This window comes from Melozone crissalis, unplaced genomic scaffold, assembly GCF_028551555.1.
Source record: "Melozone crissalis strain CALT ecotype California unplaced genomic scaffold, PUWL_Pcris_2 ptg000041l_1, whole genome shotgun sequence".
NCBI classification, from domain to species: Eukaryota; Metazoa; Chordata; class Aves; order Passeriformes; family Passerellidae; genus Melozone; species Melozone crissalis.
In genome coordinates, this window is record NW_026535819.1 from 7,847,119 (window position 1) to 7,861,071 (window position 13,953).

At 48.3% G+C, this 13,953-nt stretch overlaps 1 protein-coding gene across 1 annotated transcript in view; it reads left to right on the forward strand.

Annotated features, from left to right (window-relative positions):
- ASTN2 (astrotactin 2) overlaps positions 1-13,953 on the forward strand; it is a 357,490-nt gene that overhangs the window by 173,938 nt on the left and 169,599 nt on the right. The window lies entirely within an intron of this gene.

Here is a 13,953-nt window from a genome sequence, read left to right on the forward strand (position 1 = left end):
GTGTGTGCAGTCCAAGGGGAGTTTTGGCTCATATTTTGGGGATGCTCTGGGTGATGCTCGCCTCTCCTCACAGGGCACTGGGCTGGCATCGCTCTCTCGCTGCCGTGGTGTGAAGTGAGTCAGGCTGAGTGTCAGGACCCAGAACATCCCTCTGGCTGTCCAGGATGGCCAGGACCCCTGCCAGGGGGCTCAGAGACCCTGGCACAGAGCCCAAAACACTTGTGGGTTTGATTATGACCCATGGAGCAAGTTACCAACCTTGTATGAAAATCAGCAAGCCACAACAGTTTAGGTAGAATAATAGTGAAGTTATAATGGGGTGGAAAAGTAGATTTTGGGGTTTTTGGAATGGAGGTTCAGGAGGCAAGATGGAGAGATCTGGGTGTGCCCAGCCTTTCTCCTTCTTCTTCTTGGCCTCCATCTCCTGCTGTGATGGTGGCACTTTTGGATTGGTTTAGAGTAGAAGCTCACTGTCTAACATAGGTGATAGGTATTGGAAAGTAATTGTAAACATTGTACACGTAGTTTTTAGTATAAAGACATAACACTGCCCTGGGGGCAGGCAGAGTGCCTGGAACTGTCCTGCTGGGCAGACCTGGGCAGGGCAGGAGAAAATTTTTTATAGATAAGAAACAATAAACAACCTTGAGACTGAGAAATGAAGAGCCCTGACTCCTTCTTCAAACAGCAGGTTGGGAAAAGAGATTTTCTAACTTTTCTCAGGGTCACTCTGACCAGTAGAGATCCTGACAGCTGAGGGATGAGCAGTGGGGTTCATCCTGCCATGGGTTCATCCCCATCCCCACTGGGGAGAGGATCAGCCCTCCCTTGCTCCCTGCCCCTTTGAGAGCCCTCCTGATGCTCACACTCCCCTCTCTGCCTGCAGGCTGCCCTGGACCCTGGGGATACTCATGGATCTTCACCCATTGCTCTCTGGTGGTTTGCAGGGTTTGGGGTGGGACCAGGGAAGGCCATGTGTCTGTGTGGCTGTTTCTGATTCTTCTAAAGGAAGCAAATTACATTTTGGGCATCCTGCTCAGCCCCTCAAGGCAGACCTTGGATTAGCATGGAGGCTTTTCCATTTAGTCTTCTTAATTATGACAGACACTGAAATAAAGGTGGTGAGGGAAGTGAGATGTGCAGGAGAAGGAGGGTGGTCCTGCAGTGTGCAAACATGCTCTTGTCTTTCTTTTTTACCCTTCTTTTTAATCTGCTGTCATCAATCTCCTGTTGCTAAATGTGCAGCTGGAGAGAGGGTTCCTAGGCAAAGTTCCTGCTGATGGATTCTGACAGATCTAATCAGGCAGGGATGGTGACAACCACGTCCTACACCGCTGTGAATTGTGGTTCAAACCTAATATCCTTCACCATGACACGCTGTGGCAACTGAAAGGGACCTGATGGCTGAGATCTGGCTGGCCTGAGGGGAGGAATGTTCCCATCACATGCACACCTGCCTGTGGCTCTCATCACTGCCTGTGGGACTGGCTCCCTATTGCATTCCTTGCAACCTCTGCCATCCTGCAGCTCTGCTGCAGGCCTTTCATGTCTCCCCCAGGTGTGTTTTACCTGTCTGATGCTGTGGGCGATGTCAAGGCCTTACTGTTCCATCTCCCTGGAATCTATTACAAGCAGGGACTGATTTGATGGTGCTCAGGAGTAGCTTAGAGCACCTCTAGGTCTGTATCCAAGCCAATCCCCAAGGGTGCCTTCTCTAACCATTGGAGATCTGCTCTGTGGGGCTCAGAGCATGGATCAGCTCCTTTTCACTGCCTAAGGGCAGGGGGATTGTCGCAGACGTTTTTTTATGAAAATCCTTTCTTAGGATTTTTTCTTCCTGAGAAGCTGAGAGGCTCCAGGAACAAAATGTAAACAATGATTATCTGCTGCTGTGGAATGCATCAGGTGGATTTTTGATTGGCCCACCTTGGATGTTTGTAATTAATGGCCAATCAAGGCTGAGCTATCTCAGACAGAGTCAGAGACAGCTGCCTTTTGTTATCATTCCATTCCTTTCTATTCTTAGCTTAGCTACCCTTCTGAGATGAAACTTGTCCTTCTTTTCTTCTTAATATAGTTTTAGTGTAATGTATATCATAAAATAATAAGCCTTCTGAACATAGAGTCAACATTTTCATCACTTCCCTCACCTGAAAACCCCTGTGAACACTGTCACAGGGGACCACCCACAAATGAGCCAATTTCTCCCTGTGAGTTTGGAGCAGTCAATCCTCTCTATCTGTGGATGAGCTGAATCCCTTGCTTGGCCTCTCAGGGCTGGGGCAGGGTTGGTTTGGGCACTCCAGGACCAGCAGCACTCAGGTCTCAGCCCTGCACTGGCTTTGCACCCACTCTGGACAAAGCCCCTGGCACCAGCAGATGCTCAGTTACAGGAAAGCAATCCTCTCATCTCATTTCAGGATTTTGGTCTGGGATCATCTGTTTTAAACACATCAGACCCAGTCCCATGGCACAGATCCAAGCAGAGCCAGCACAATTCCTGCCTGGCAGTGCTGAGCTTCCAGGTGAACCACCCTTACATGAGATACAGCCATGCCCTGCTTCAGCCTCCCTGCCTTTAACCCTCTCTCCTCCTCAGGCAAATGATGATGTTCCCTGACCCACATCCAGCTCCACGCTCAATTCATCTTGTTTATTGACCCAAGCAGAAAGTCAATGTTTTCTTCATCTGCCATTTGCTTCAATGGCAGCCAGTTTGGTTCATCCAAAAAAAAACCCTGGGTGCAACAGAGTTTAGCATCAGATTTAGCATCAGATTTTACTCCCTTTTCTTTTCTTTTCTTTTTTTTCCCTTCCTTTTTTTAGATGCTGCTTATTCTTTTTTTTCTGAACACACCTGGCCCTGGACACAGCTTGGCAGCCTTTGCTGTACGATACGGCTGCAGGCAAGGCTAAAAATGTGCAGCAATTACCCCACGAGCTGCAGAGCCAGGAGGGAGCCTGTGGGGCAGCTCATTACAGGCAGGGGATGCTGCAGCCAGGGCTCCTGTGGGAGCTGCTTGCTTGGAAAACTTTGGCCCCTGGGGCTTTCATGTGCATTTGGAGCTCTGTCTCTTCCTCAGAAGTCCAAAATTGGTGTTTTGCAGTCATTGCCTGGATCAGAGCTGCCCAGGCTGTGGGATCCTGGTTTGTGCTGGGATGTGGGATGTGATTCATGGCACTGCAGATCAGGAAAGGCTCGCTGAAGAGAATTGAAGCAGTGATTTAGGATTTCTGGGGGAAGAAAGTTGGTTTTGGGGAAAGATCTGAGGTAATCTGGGGAGGTTGGGCAGAGAAAATTTTGTGATAAAACCTGAGGTGATAAATTTTGTGATAAAACCATTTTTAATAGCTGGAAGGATCTGTTTTGGGGGTAAAATCTAAAGTAATAGGCAAGGGACTGAATGAGTATTTTGGAAAGAAAATCTGAGGTAATCTGTAAGGACCATAATGAACACTGAGGGAGAGGTGTCTCCCCAGGTGATGCTGTGGGGATGTGAGTGTCACTGAGGGAATATGAGTGTCTCCGAAGGGACATTTGTCCCCGGGCTAGTGGCAGGTGTCCCATGGGTCATTGAGGGGATTACAGATCACTGAAGGAATGGTCAATTCCCCGAGAACTGAAGCCCTTCTAATGTCTTTTAAAGGAAGCAAATTACATTTTGGGCGTCCTTCTCATCTCCTTGATTAGCATGGAGGCTTTTCCATTTAGTCTTCTCAATTAAGACAGACACTGAAATAAAGGTGGTGAGTGCACTATGATGTGCAGGAGAAGGAGGGAGGGTGGTCCTGCAGTGAGCGCAGGGCTGAACAAGGCTCTGCACCAAGAGTTTGCAGGGTTGGTCAGTGTGTGGCTGCTCTGAGGTGTGCCCAGGCAGTGCCCACAGCCAGAGGGGCACAGCTTTGCAGGGCAGGCAGAAGAGGAACCCTGTGGTGGTGTTCACAGGGGTTTTGGAATGAGGGAAGAGACGAGGATCTGACTCAATGTTTCAGAAGGCTTGATTTATTATTTTATGATATATATTATATTAAAACTATACTAAAAGAATAGAAGAAAGGATTTCATCAGAAGGATAGCTAAGAATAGAAAAAGAAAGAATGAATAACAAAAACTTGTGGCTTGGACAGAGTCTGAGCCAGCTGACTGTGATTGGCCATTAATTAGAAACAACCACATGAGACCAATCACAGATGCACCTGTTGCATTCCACAGCAGCAGATAACCATTGCTTACATTTTGTTCCTGAGGCCTCCAGCTTCTCAGGAGAAAAAATCCTAAAGAAAAGATTTTTCAGAAAATGTGTCTGTGACAGAACCCTCCTGGCAGTGTGGGTGCAGTTTTAGGTAATAACCAAAGTGATTTTATGAGATGTGCCCACTGCACAGCGTGGTCTAGCCCTTCCCCATCACCTGCCCTTCCCCAACAGTGGAGTCTCTGATTCTGAGCTGAGCTTGCTCAGGGATCCAAACCATCACAAACTCCTGTTTTTCTCCAGGGCAGGAAATTCTTTGCTCTGAGGTGCCAACATCTCCAGGGAGGGGTGGGATGGGTGCCTACCAAAGGCAGCAGCAGATCTGGCTGCTCCTCACCTCTGGAGACCCAACCCATGGATGTGGTGTCCTCAGAAGGGCTCAGTGGCTTCCAGAACAGAGTGCTGCCCTTGTGACAAACACCTTGGGAAACCCTGTCTGCTTCAGGTGCCTAGATAAGAGCCAAGCCCTTCTGAAAAACCTGCCCAGACAGATGGAAAACCCAATGCAAATCTCTCCCCAGGTATAAAATTAATTGGATTCTAACTTCAAAGAGTACTTGTGGAAATGAGCTGTAAATAAGCTGGTTGTGCCTCAGTTCCTCTGTCTGTGGACATTCATCTGGCTTTTTTTTGAGCCAGTGAGTGTTGCTGATGGAAGGTGCTATATATAGCAGCAAAGCTATGCATATATGGTTGCATATGCATAAATGTATCCCTAGTAACTGACCCAGGTGTGTGATGTTTTCTGTAATACAGCTGACAGGTTTGTTTCCCAAAAAAAAAAGCTTCATTTTTGCTTCCTGTGGGCTCTCAGCCCCCTCATTTTGCAGCTGTGTGAAGTTCTCTGACGTGGGCAGCTTGCTCACCCTCTGCCATGGCTGGAAGCCACAGAAGTTGGGATCTGGTGACCCCTGGGATGCAGAGGGGCTGGTGAAGGTCACCCAGGTGTGGGGATCTCAGCTGGATGGAGCTTTGTGGCCGAGCTTGGTGTTGCTCTGCTGAGCTGTGGTGCTCAGAGCTGGTTCCTGCAGGGCTGTCCTGTCTGAGTTTTTGGTTGTTAATTGCAGCCCTGAGATGTGCAGGATGCCTCTGTTTCAGTCTGCACATCCAAAGAACAAGTCAGAGCTCTTCACTTTTCAGTCTTGAGGTTGTTTACTAATTCTTATCCATAACATTTTCTTTCTGCCCAGCTGAGATCTGCTCAGCAGGGCAGCCACAGGCACTCTGTGTTGTCCTTTTATACTACAAACTACCTATAACATATTTACACTTAATTCCCAATACCTATCACCTATGTTAGACAGTGAACCTCTATTCTAAATATAACATATTTACAATTACTTTCCAATGCCTATCACCTATTTTAGACAGTGCACTTCTCGTCTAAACCAATCCCAAAGTGCTAACATCACAGCAGAAAATGGATACCAAGAAGAAGAAGAAGAAAGGCTGGACATGCCCAAGTTCCTCCATCTTGTCCCCACAACCCCCATACCAAAAATCCTAAAATCTACATTTTCACCCTGTGGTTATTTTGTTATTGCACTATTCAAACCTGTGTGACTTTCATGTCCTCATACAAAGCTGGTAACTTGCTCCAGGGGTCACAATCAAATCCCCAGGTGCTCGGGGCTGTGTGCCAGGGTCTCTGAGCCCCTCAGTGGGGTCCCAGCAGCTCTGGACACCCAGAGGGATTCACTGAGCTCTGACAGTCCTGTCTGCAGCCAGCATTCCAGAGGGATCTGCATTCCCAGCAGCCATTCCTGCCTGGCTGCTCCCTGGCACCCTGTTTGTGAGGAGCTCAGGGCTGTCTGTTCCCAGCGGATCGATGGGAACATCTGTGAAAAATCAGGACATGGATATCTGATCCAGCAGCCCTGGCTGTTTCTTATTTATCCCATCTAATTCTATCAGCGTTTCTGAAGTGCTTATCAGCACCACATCTTGACACTTTATCTGTGTATTGGAACCCCCTCCTAGTGGCTGGGCAATGAGAGAGGCTGAGTCTGGGCTGTGGCACCTCCCTCTCCCAGCTTCCCTGTAAAATCCAACTTTTCCTCATGGTCCTCATGAATTGCTCCAGAATCAGATCCACAAGAGCCCACTAGGACAAAAAACTTGCATAAAATACCCCAAAATGGTGTCAAAGAGAAGGAGAACCCCAGTGAGTCATCCATGCCTGAGCAGAGGCAGAAGTCTGAGTTCCAAGCTGGGATTTTCCAGCTTGCCATTGGAAATTGCTTGGGATGACCAAAGCCCCACACTGGATGTGTCCCATGGGGCAGTGTAGGACATCTCTGCTTCTGTGGGGGACAGTGGGGCCCAGGAGCAGGGCATGGATGCTGTGCATGGGCTGGGGTCCTTGCACATCCTCTCTTCTCTTTCTGGCCCCACCAGCACACAAATTCCCAATTTCTCAGCCAGGGAAGCAGGGTGGAGAGATGGAAACTGGCACAGCCAAGTTCCTGTTTGGGCTAGAATATATATCTGGCTTAAATGGGAAAATCCTTTAGCTCATGCCTTGGGAATGCTGGACGAGCTGGGGCCTGAAATCTTGGTTTGCTGATGGCTTGGAAGGGCAAAGCCAGGGGAGGGTGGCTGGGTGCTCCTGTTCTGTCCAGCATGTGACATCCCACTTTGGAGTGGATACAGGTGAGGTGGTGAGGAGATGCCCAGAGCTCCTCACAGCAATGAGTTTAATGGCAATTTTGCCATTAATGACACTTTTTTGCCATGTCACGTGGAATCCAGGTGAATCTGTGTTGTGTTTGAACCTGCCTGGGCAGGGCTGCAATCACTGCCTGGTCCTGGAGAGGCCTGACCCATCTCATGATGTTTTCAGCCTGTAATAATTCAGGGTGAGAAATCTCAGGCCTTCTGTCTCCCTTTTGCTTGATTGCTTGTTTCTTCTGAGATTTCTGTTTCTCCCCCCCAGGCAACACTGTTGCAGAGGATTGAGGCAGGCATTTTGTGGAGGGCCTTTCTTTTAGAGGCAAAGAATTGCCTTAATTTGTCCAGCTCAGAAGTGCTTTTGGAAAAACTTGCTTTTCGAATTGCTGCACACAGCGTGAAGCCTTGTTTGGCTTTAGCCATGAAAGCCAGCAGCAATTTGTCCATCCCTGAGCACAGAGACAGCAGCTGGCCAAAACCACCCAGTTTGGGGCTGCTGGGGGAGCTAGGAGAGTGGGGGAGAGGAATGGGACATACTGGACTATTGGAATATTGGGGGGTAGGATGGTGGGGATGGACAGAGATGAGAGATCTCTGCAGTCAGGGCTGGAACTTGGGGTTTATTGCAAAGGGCCTGGGTGCAGGGCCCTGCTGGGAGCTGCCAGCCACAGCTCAGAGCAGGAATGAGAGAAGAGAGGGAGAGAGAGGGTGAGAGGGTGAGAGAGTAAAAGGGTAAGAGAGTAAAAGGGGTAAGAGAGTGAGGTTCTCGTTACAATACAATAAATCTTCTTCTATGTTGAATATTCTGATTCTCACTAACCAATCTAGTACAATATACAAATCCTATAGCGTTTACATACAGCCTATAAGAATCATTACATTACCATACTGTGTTACATTTTAAACCCTACAAACTCCTCTTTGGGCCCCTTCTGCCAAGCTGTAGGGTCTGCTCTGACCCTTGGGCCTGTCTGCAAGCAGAGGGTGTTGTTCCATCAAAAGGGGATCACCTTCAGCTGGCCACACCATTGTTTTCCTATTGTTCAGTGACTGAGGGATCTCAAAGCATGCTTTCATTTCAATCTCACTTATAGTTTCTATATTTTCAAATTCTTTTGCCAGACAATCATATTTATAAGGCTTTCCTGTTTCATCTTCCCCAACACTGGACAAGCAGTGGGAGGGCAGGGGGCACTCAGGGAGGAGCCTGCCCAGGTGATTTTGCCCCAGGGAGAGCTCTGCCCACCAAAGGTGGAATGATTCTGCATCCTACAGCTGGAAAATATCCTCTTTGTCCAGGCTGAACACCTTCCTCCCTGCCCAGAATTAAACCCCCAACAGCTCCTGTTTAACAAATATTATCAAGTTTGCAGAACTCCAGAGCTGGAAGTGCCAGGGTTGGTTTGCTGTGCAGCCTTCAGGCAGCCCCTCTGTGCATATGCATTATGGAATCCTCTTTAATGGCATGATCATATCCTAGTTTTTCACCTTTGCCTCGCTCAGCACAGCTGATGAACCTGCTCTGGGAATGATCTGCATTAATGTGAAGCTGTAAAAACTTCAGCTGAAGTCAATGAGAGCTGTACTTTGAGCAGGGAAAGTGTCATTTAATGCTAAGCACTCTGAAAAATCACATCTAAATGTCTCAGATTTGGTGCACGTAACGGAGTGGATGTTTTTTACATCGCTGTGCCTGTGCCTTGGCTCCCTGTCTGTAAAATGGGAATGATAACAGGGAGATTGGGAACTTAATCACTTTATTTGTTGTGAAATAGTGCTGCTTCTTGGTGTTGAGTAAAGCATAAGCCAGCCACGAGGAGCTAAGTAATTGTGCATGCAGAACAGTGCCTGGGTAGAGTACAATAAAGTAGGAGCTATGTGTCCTCCAAGGAAGAGAAAACAAGATACTGAGAAGCTGCAGAAGAAGTCATTTGCAGGGGGCTGAGAAGCTGTGGAGGTTTGTAGGTACCCAGGGGTGGGTTTTGGGATGCCTGAACAGCTCTGGACTGTTTCAGGCATCCCAGGGCTCCTGGCTACAGCCTGGCACCATCACCTTTGGCATTTGGGGAGAGATTGATCCTCAGGATAACCCTCCTGGATGTGGTCTTGGAGTCAACGCCCTCATCAAAGGCAAAATTACTGGAGACTACATTAAGGTTGTCCTGGCATCACCGATAATTCCATGCATTGCACCTTTTCTGTGTGCCCAGGCCAGTGTGATGGCTCTGTGCTTGGATGCCTGATGGACCTTGGTGTGCCCCTGGCAGTGCCCATCGTGTCTGCTGGGTGGTCAGGGGGGACACAATGCTCTGCAGTGCTGGGTGTCTTCCTGGTGCTTGTTTTGGGATTTCTGTCCCATTGAGAACACCTGCATCTCGGGGCCTTTCTGGGTCACTGCAACCCCAAGATTGTTAAAAAGTCTCTTTTCCCAGCCCAGTGCTTGAAGAAGGAGTCAGGGCTCTTCATTTCTCGGTCTCAAGGTTGTTCATTGTTTCTTATCTATAAAATTCTTTCTCCTGCCCTGCCCAGGTCCATCCAGCAGGACAGTTCCAGGCACTCTGCCTGCCCCCAGGGCAGTGTTATGTCTTTATACTAAAAACTACGTGTACAATGTTTACAATTACTTCCCAATACCTATCACCTATGTTAGACAGTGAGCTTCTGCTCTAAACCAATCCCAAAGTGCCACCATCACAGCAGGAGATGGAGGCCAAGAAGAAGAAGGAGAAAGGCTGGACACACCCAGATCCCTCCATCTTGCCTCCTGAAACCCCATTCTAAAAACCCCAAAATCGACTTTTCCACCCCATGATCACTTCACTATTATTGTACTTAAACTGTTGTGGCTTGCTGATCTTCATATAAGGTTGGTAATTTGCTCCACGGGTCATAATCAAACCCACGGGTGTTTTGGGCTCTGTGCCAGGGTCTCTGAGCCCCCTGGCAGGGGGCTGGGCCATTCTGGACAGCCAGAGGGATGGCCTGGGTCCTGACACATCTGCAGTGCTCCAAACTCCTCTCCCATCCCATCCCATCCCACCCCACCCCATCCCATCCCACATTTTGCTGCTGAGGTTCCTGGCACACAGGAGCGTCCAGCACACTGGGAATGCATCCTGCTGCATTTGGGATGGATTACAGGCCGCAGCAGCTACCAGCACATGCAATTCCCAGCACACTTCCTGACCGTGCCTTGCCATCTCTCTGAAGGCTCATGTGCCTTTTCTTAACCCTCCCAGCACTGACGTTGCCTGGGAGACTGAGCCAGCACCTCCTGCATTTCCTTTGGCTCGTGCAGGGTTGAAACTGCAGCCACAACCTTCCCTGAAGCAAGAAAAATACTCAGAATTAAAACTATCTAGTTTAATTCCTCTGTGATACCCTGCTCCTTCACATGGCAGAGCTGTGCTGGCTCTGAGGGGTCTGCAGTGAGGTGCAGGGTCCTTGTGAACCCCAGCATCCTTGGGGTGTGCTTTCCCAGCTCACTTTTGTCCCAGTGTGTTTGTTTTTTTTGCTTTGCTTTGCTGTAATTAAATTCCTGGCCCTTTGCTTGCAGAAGCGAGCTTCAAACCGCTCCGGTGGAGGGGTGGTTTTATTGAATCTCCAGCAAATTATTGATGCTTGGTGGGGAATTTTTCACACTTTCAACCTCAAGGTTTTTGGGAGAGCGTTTTTGCAAGTGTTTATTATAGTATTGCCACAAGAAGCGAGACTACCCAGAAAATTTATAGCAAGCAGCTCATCAGCTGTGGAATGTCAGCACAGCACCGTTGAAATGCCTTCTCCAGTGTCACTCAAGTGAGGATGATTTCTCCCAGCTGAGGACCTGCACAGTGGTTTTGCTTCAAAACTTCCAGCACTATTACAGTGGCTGAAAAGTGGTTGTCGGTGTAGTGGGCAGAAAAATCACTTTTTTCCTACATGAAATAATAAATCTGATGCAGGCACAGCACTGGGACACCTGGTTAAAGGCAGGAGCTGCAGCATGCCACAGTTTCAGGGTGTGAAGTGTCCAGGTGAGAAGATGCCACCACCTCATGAGCTCTTCCAATGCTGGGGATGGGAATTAACTTTTCCAGAGCATTCCAGCTTGGTCAGTGTGGGAATGGACTTGCTTGTCTCATGGCTCAGTGCTGTAGGAGATGGGTGCTGCATTCCCCACTGATATGGATGTCAGGAAGAAATCCTTCCCTGTGAGGGTGGGCAGGCCCTGGCACAGGTGCCCAGAGCAGCTGTGGCTGCCCCTGGATCCCTGGCAGTGCCCAAGGCCAGGCTGGATCACCCTGGGACAGAGGAAGGTGTCCCTGACATGGCAGGGTGGAATGGGATGAACTTTAAGGTCCTTCCACCCCCACTCCTTCTGTGATCCATGATTAAATGTTGTAGGGATGTAGGAAAGGGCTGTAGAGAGAATGGTCTCTTGCTACAGGCAGAATAAAAATTGAAAGGTTCACCTTAACCTGAACCTCCTCACTTATCTTCCTCCTTACCTTAGGACTGGTGTATGAATGAATCCAAGCAGATTAGAATGAGCAGAGTAACAGAAATCCCAGAAAAAAAAAAAAAAAAAAACATATTCTGTTGCATTGAAATCAGAGACCAATTTTCTCAGGTGATTATTTATTATATATTTTCATTATAATAATTTCATTATAATTTGGGTGTTTAACTGCATGGCTCTCAGTACAGAACAGCTGAGCCTGTAGTGCAGCAGACCCAGCTGGAATTGTAGTGTGAGTGTGGGAAGTGCTAAAAGTACTAAAAATAACTTGGAAAGCATCTTCAGTTGGCCATCCAGCAGCAGTGAGCACTTCCCATCCTCTTCTCTTGTTGCCTTGGCTGCCTGTCTAAAATGTGAAGAAAATCATCACCCCCAGAGCACAGAAGCTTGGAGCAAAAATGAATGTTTGTGACACACAGGGTGTCCTGGAAAAGGACTCCCCTGGGGAAGGGGTGGCTCTGCCTTTGCTGAGGGCAGGAATGCCATGTGCTGTGTGGGAATCCACAAAATCAGAGGGTTTTGGGAAAGCTGCAAAAAGCAGGCCTCAGAGACAGCAGAACTGTGATTGGAGCTAAGCAGCAGCCATGAGATTGGTCAGCAGAAAAATTATTTAAACTGTAGAAAAGCAAGGACAAATAGAACAACGGTCTGTATATTAACGCTTGTCTGGAATAACTCTCTAAGCTACAGGAAGTTTATCTAGCAAGATATTAGAAAGGTTAAAGCTTAATAATGGAGCTCTGTGCATTGTGTTTTAAGGCTCACAAGCAGGTATTGTATTTGAAATAAGCAAGCATTGTTTTAACCAAAGGTCCGTGTGCTTATAGTGATTGGATAGAACTACTGTCAATGTGCTTTGGCTTTGTGTGATTGGTCAAAAAACTTATAAAGTGAGTTGTAACATTAAGTTCTGTGTCTGCTGCCTGGGATGTGAGCTTCTGGCATCTTCCCATTGTCATAACCATGGAATGAGACTGATGCTGGAAAATAAAACAGCTCAAGGCAGTTCCACAGCAGCCCCATCCTGTTCATGGTTTGTAAATAGCGCCCAGCCAGCGTCAGTGCTGCGGCTGCAGGTGATGGCACCAAGGGGTCCCAAAGGCTCCACTTGCAGCCAAGGTCCCAGTCCCATGTGCTGATCAATTATTTGCTTCTGAATCTGGGCTTTGCAGCTGCAGTTTGTGGTTTTATTGGTTATAGATAATTCTAAAAAAATGTGATTTTGAGTTTTGCAGTATACCCTCATCTGGGATCCGTGTGTTGCTCACCCTTTGTGTCCATTTCTGTGATGAATTTTCCAGGGCATCGTGGGAGAGCTGCTCAGAATTGCTCGGGCAGGCAGCTGCTGGGCTGAAAAATGCAAAATCTGGGTGAAAATTGCTCTGTCCTGGTTTGCAGGGGCAGCAGCTCTGAAGTTCCCTGCTCAATAGAAGCAGCAAACAGCACAAGGTGCTGGGCATGAGCCCTCCTGGCTGGGCTGTGCTGGGCAGCTCTGGGTGAAGCTGCAGGTTACACAGCATCACACTCTGTGCTGTGTCTCTAGAAACTCCTGAACCTCGAGTTCCCACCCTGATCCCTCTCCAAACCCAGCTCAGGGAGCAGATGGCACCGGCTTAGTCTCTATCTCACATTCTTTTCTTTATTTTTCTCATCGATGGTGAACTCTGTAAGGCAGTGAAGTCTTTAACCATTAGCAGGCAATAAAAAGGGGCAGCAGAGTTGGATAACACCCACTAATCCCCTTCAGGATGAGCTGGAGAGGAGAGCCACTGCAAAGCTCTGGAGCTTATTCTGGGATGAGTGCTTTGGAGGCCCTGAGAATTGCTCGGTGTTGGTATTTCATGAATAAATAACCCCCAGCGGTATTTGTCAGTGAATCTGCTTCATTAAGGAGGCCTGGAACAAAGGGAGAGAGTGGAAAAAAGTGTTTCTGAGGGAATCCAGGCGAGTGCAGGTGGTGGGAGGTGGAATGGGGCTGTGTGAGGATGGGAGCAGGGTCAGGAGGGGAATTCTGGTGTGCTGCACCACGCTGGGCATTTGTGCCACAAGATGTCGATAATAAATTGGGTTTTTACTGATGCTGGGTGTGTGTTCAGAGAGTCCTGGCAGGGAGGGGAGTGTGTGTTTCATTTATAACTATATAATTTGGGTGTCTGCAGGTGCCTTTGGGAGAGCTGGAGGGTTAAAGTAAGTGTGTGTGTGTGTGTTCATAGATGTTCATGGGCTTGTGGAGAGGATCTGGCAGTAGAAATTAGGTCGCTCTCTCCAGAATTCCCTTTTTGACCTGGTTTTGGGTCACTGATGGGTTTCCCCATCCTTCCCAGGTGCTGAGCCCTGCCTGCTCCCTGGTTTTGGCACCTGGGTCCAGCCAGGGCCACCAGCAGCTTCCCTGTGTCCCTTAATGTACTCAGGACACCGAGCTTGTCCTTCTCCATCCCTCCCTGTCAGATCCAGGGGTTACTCACTGGAAGAGATGCAGAGCCAGAGCTGTTCTTTTGCAGGCAGCTTGTTACTGCAGGGCAGGTGATT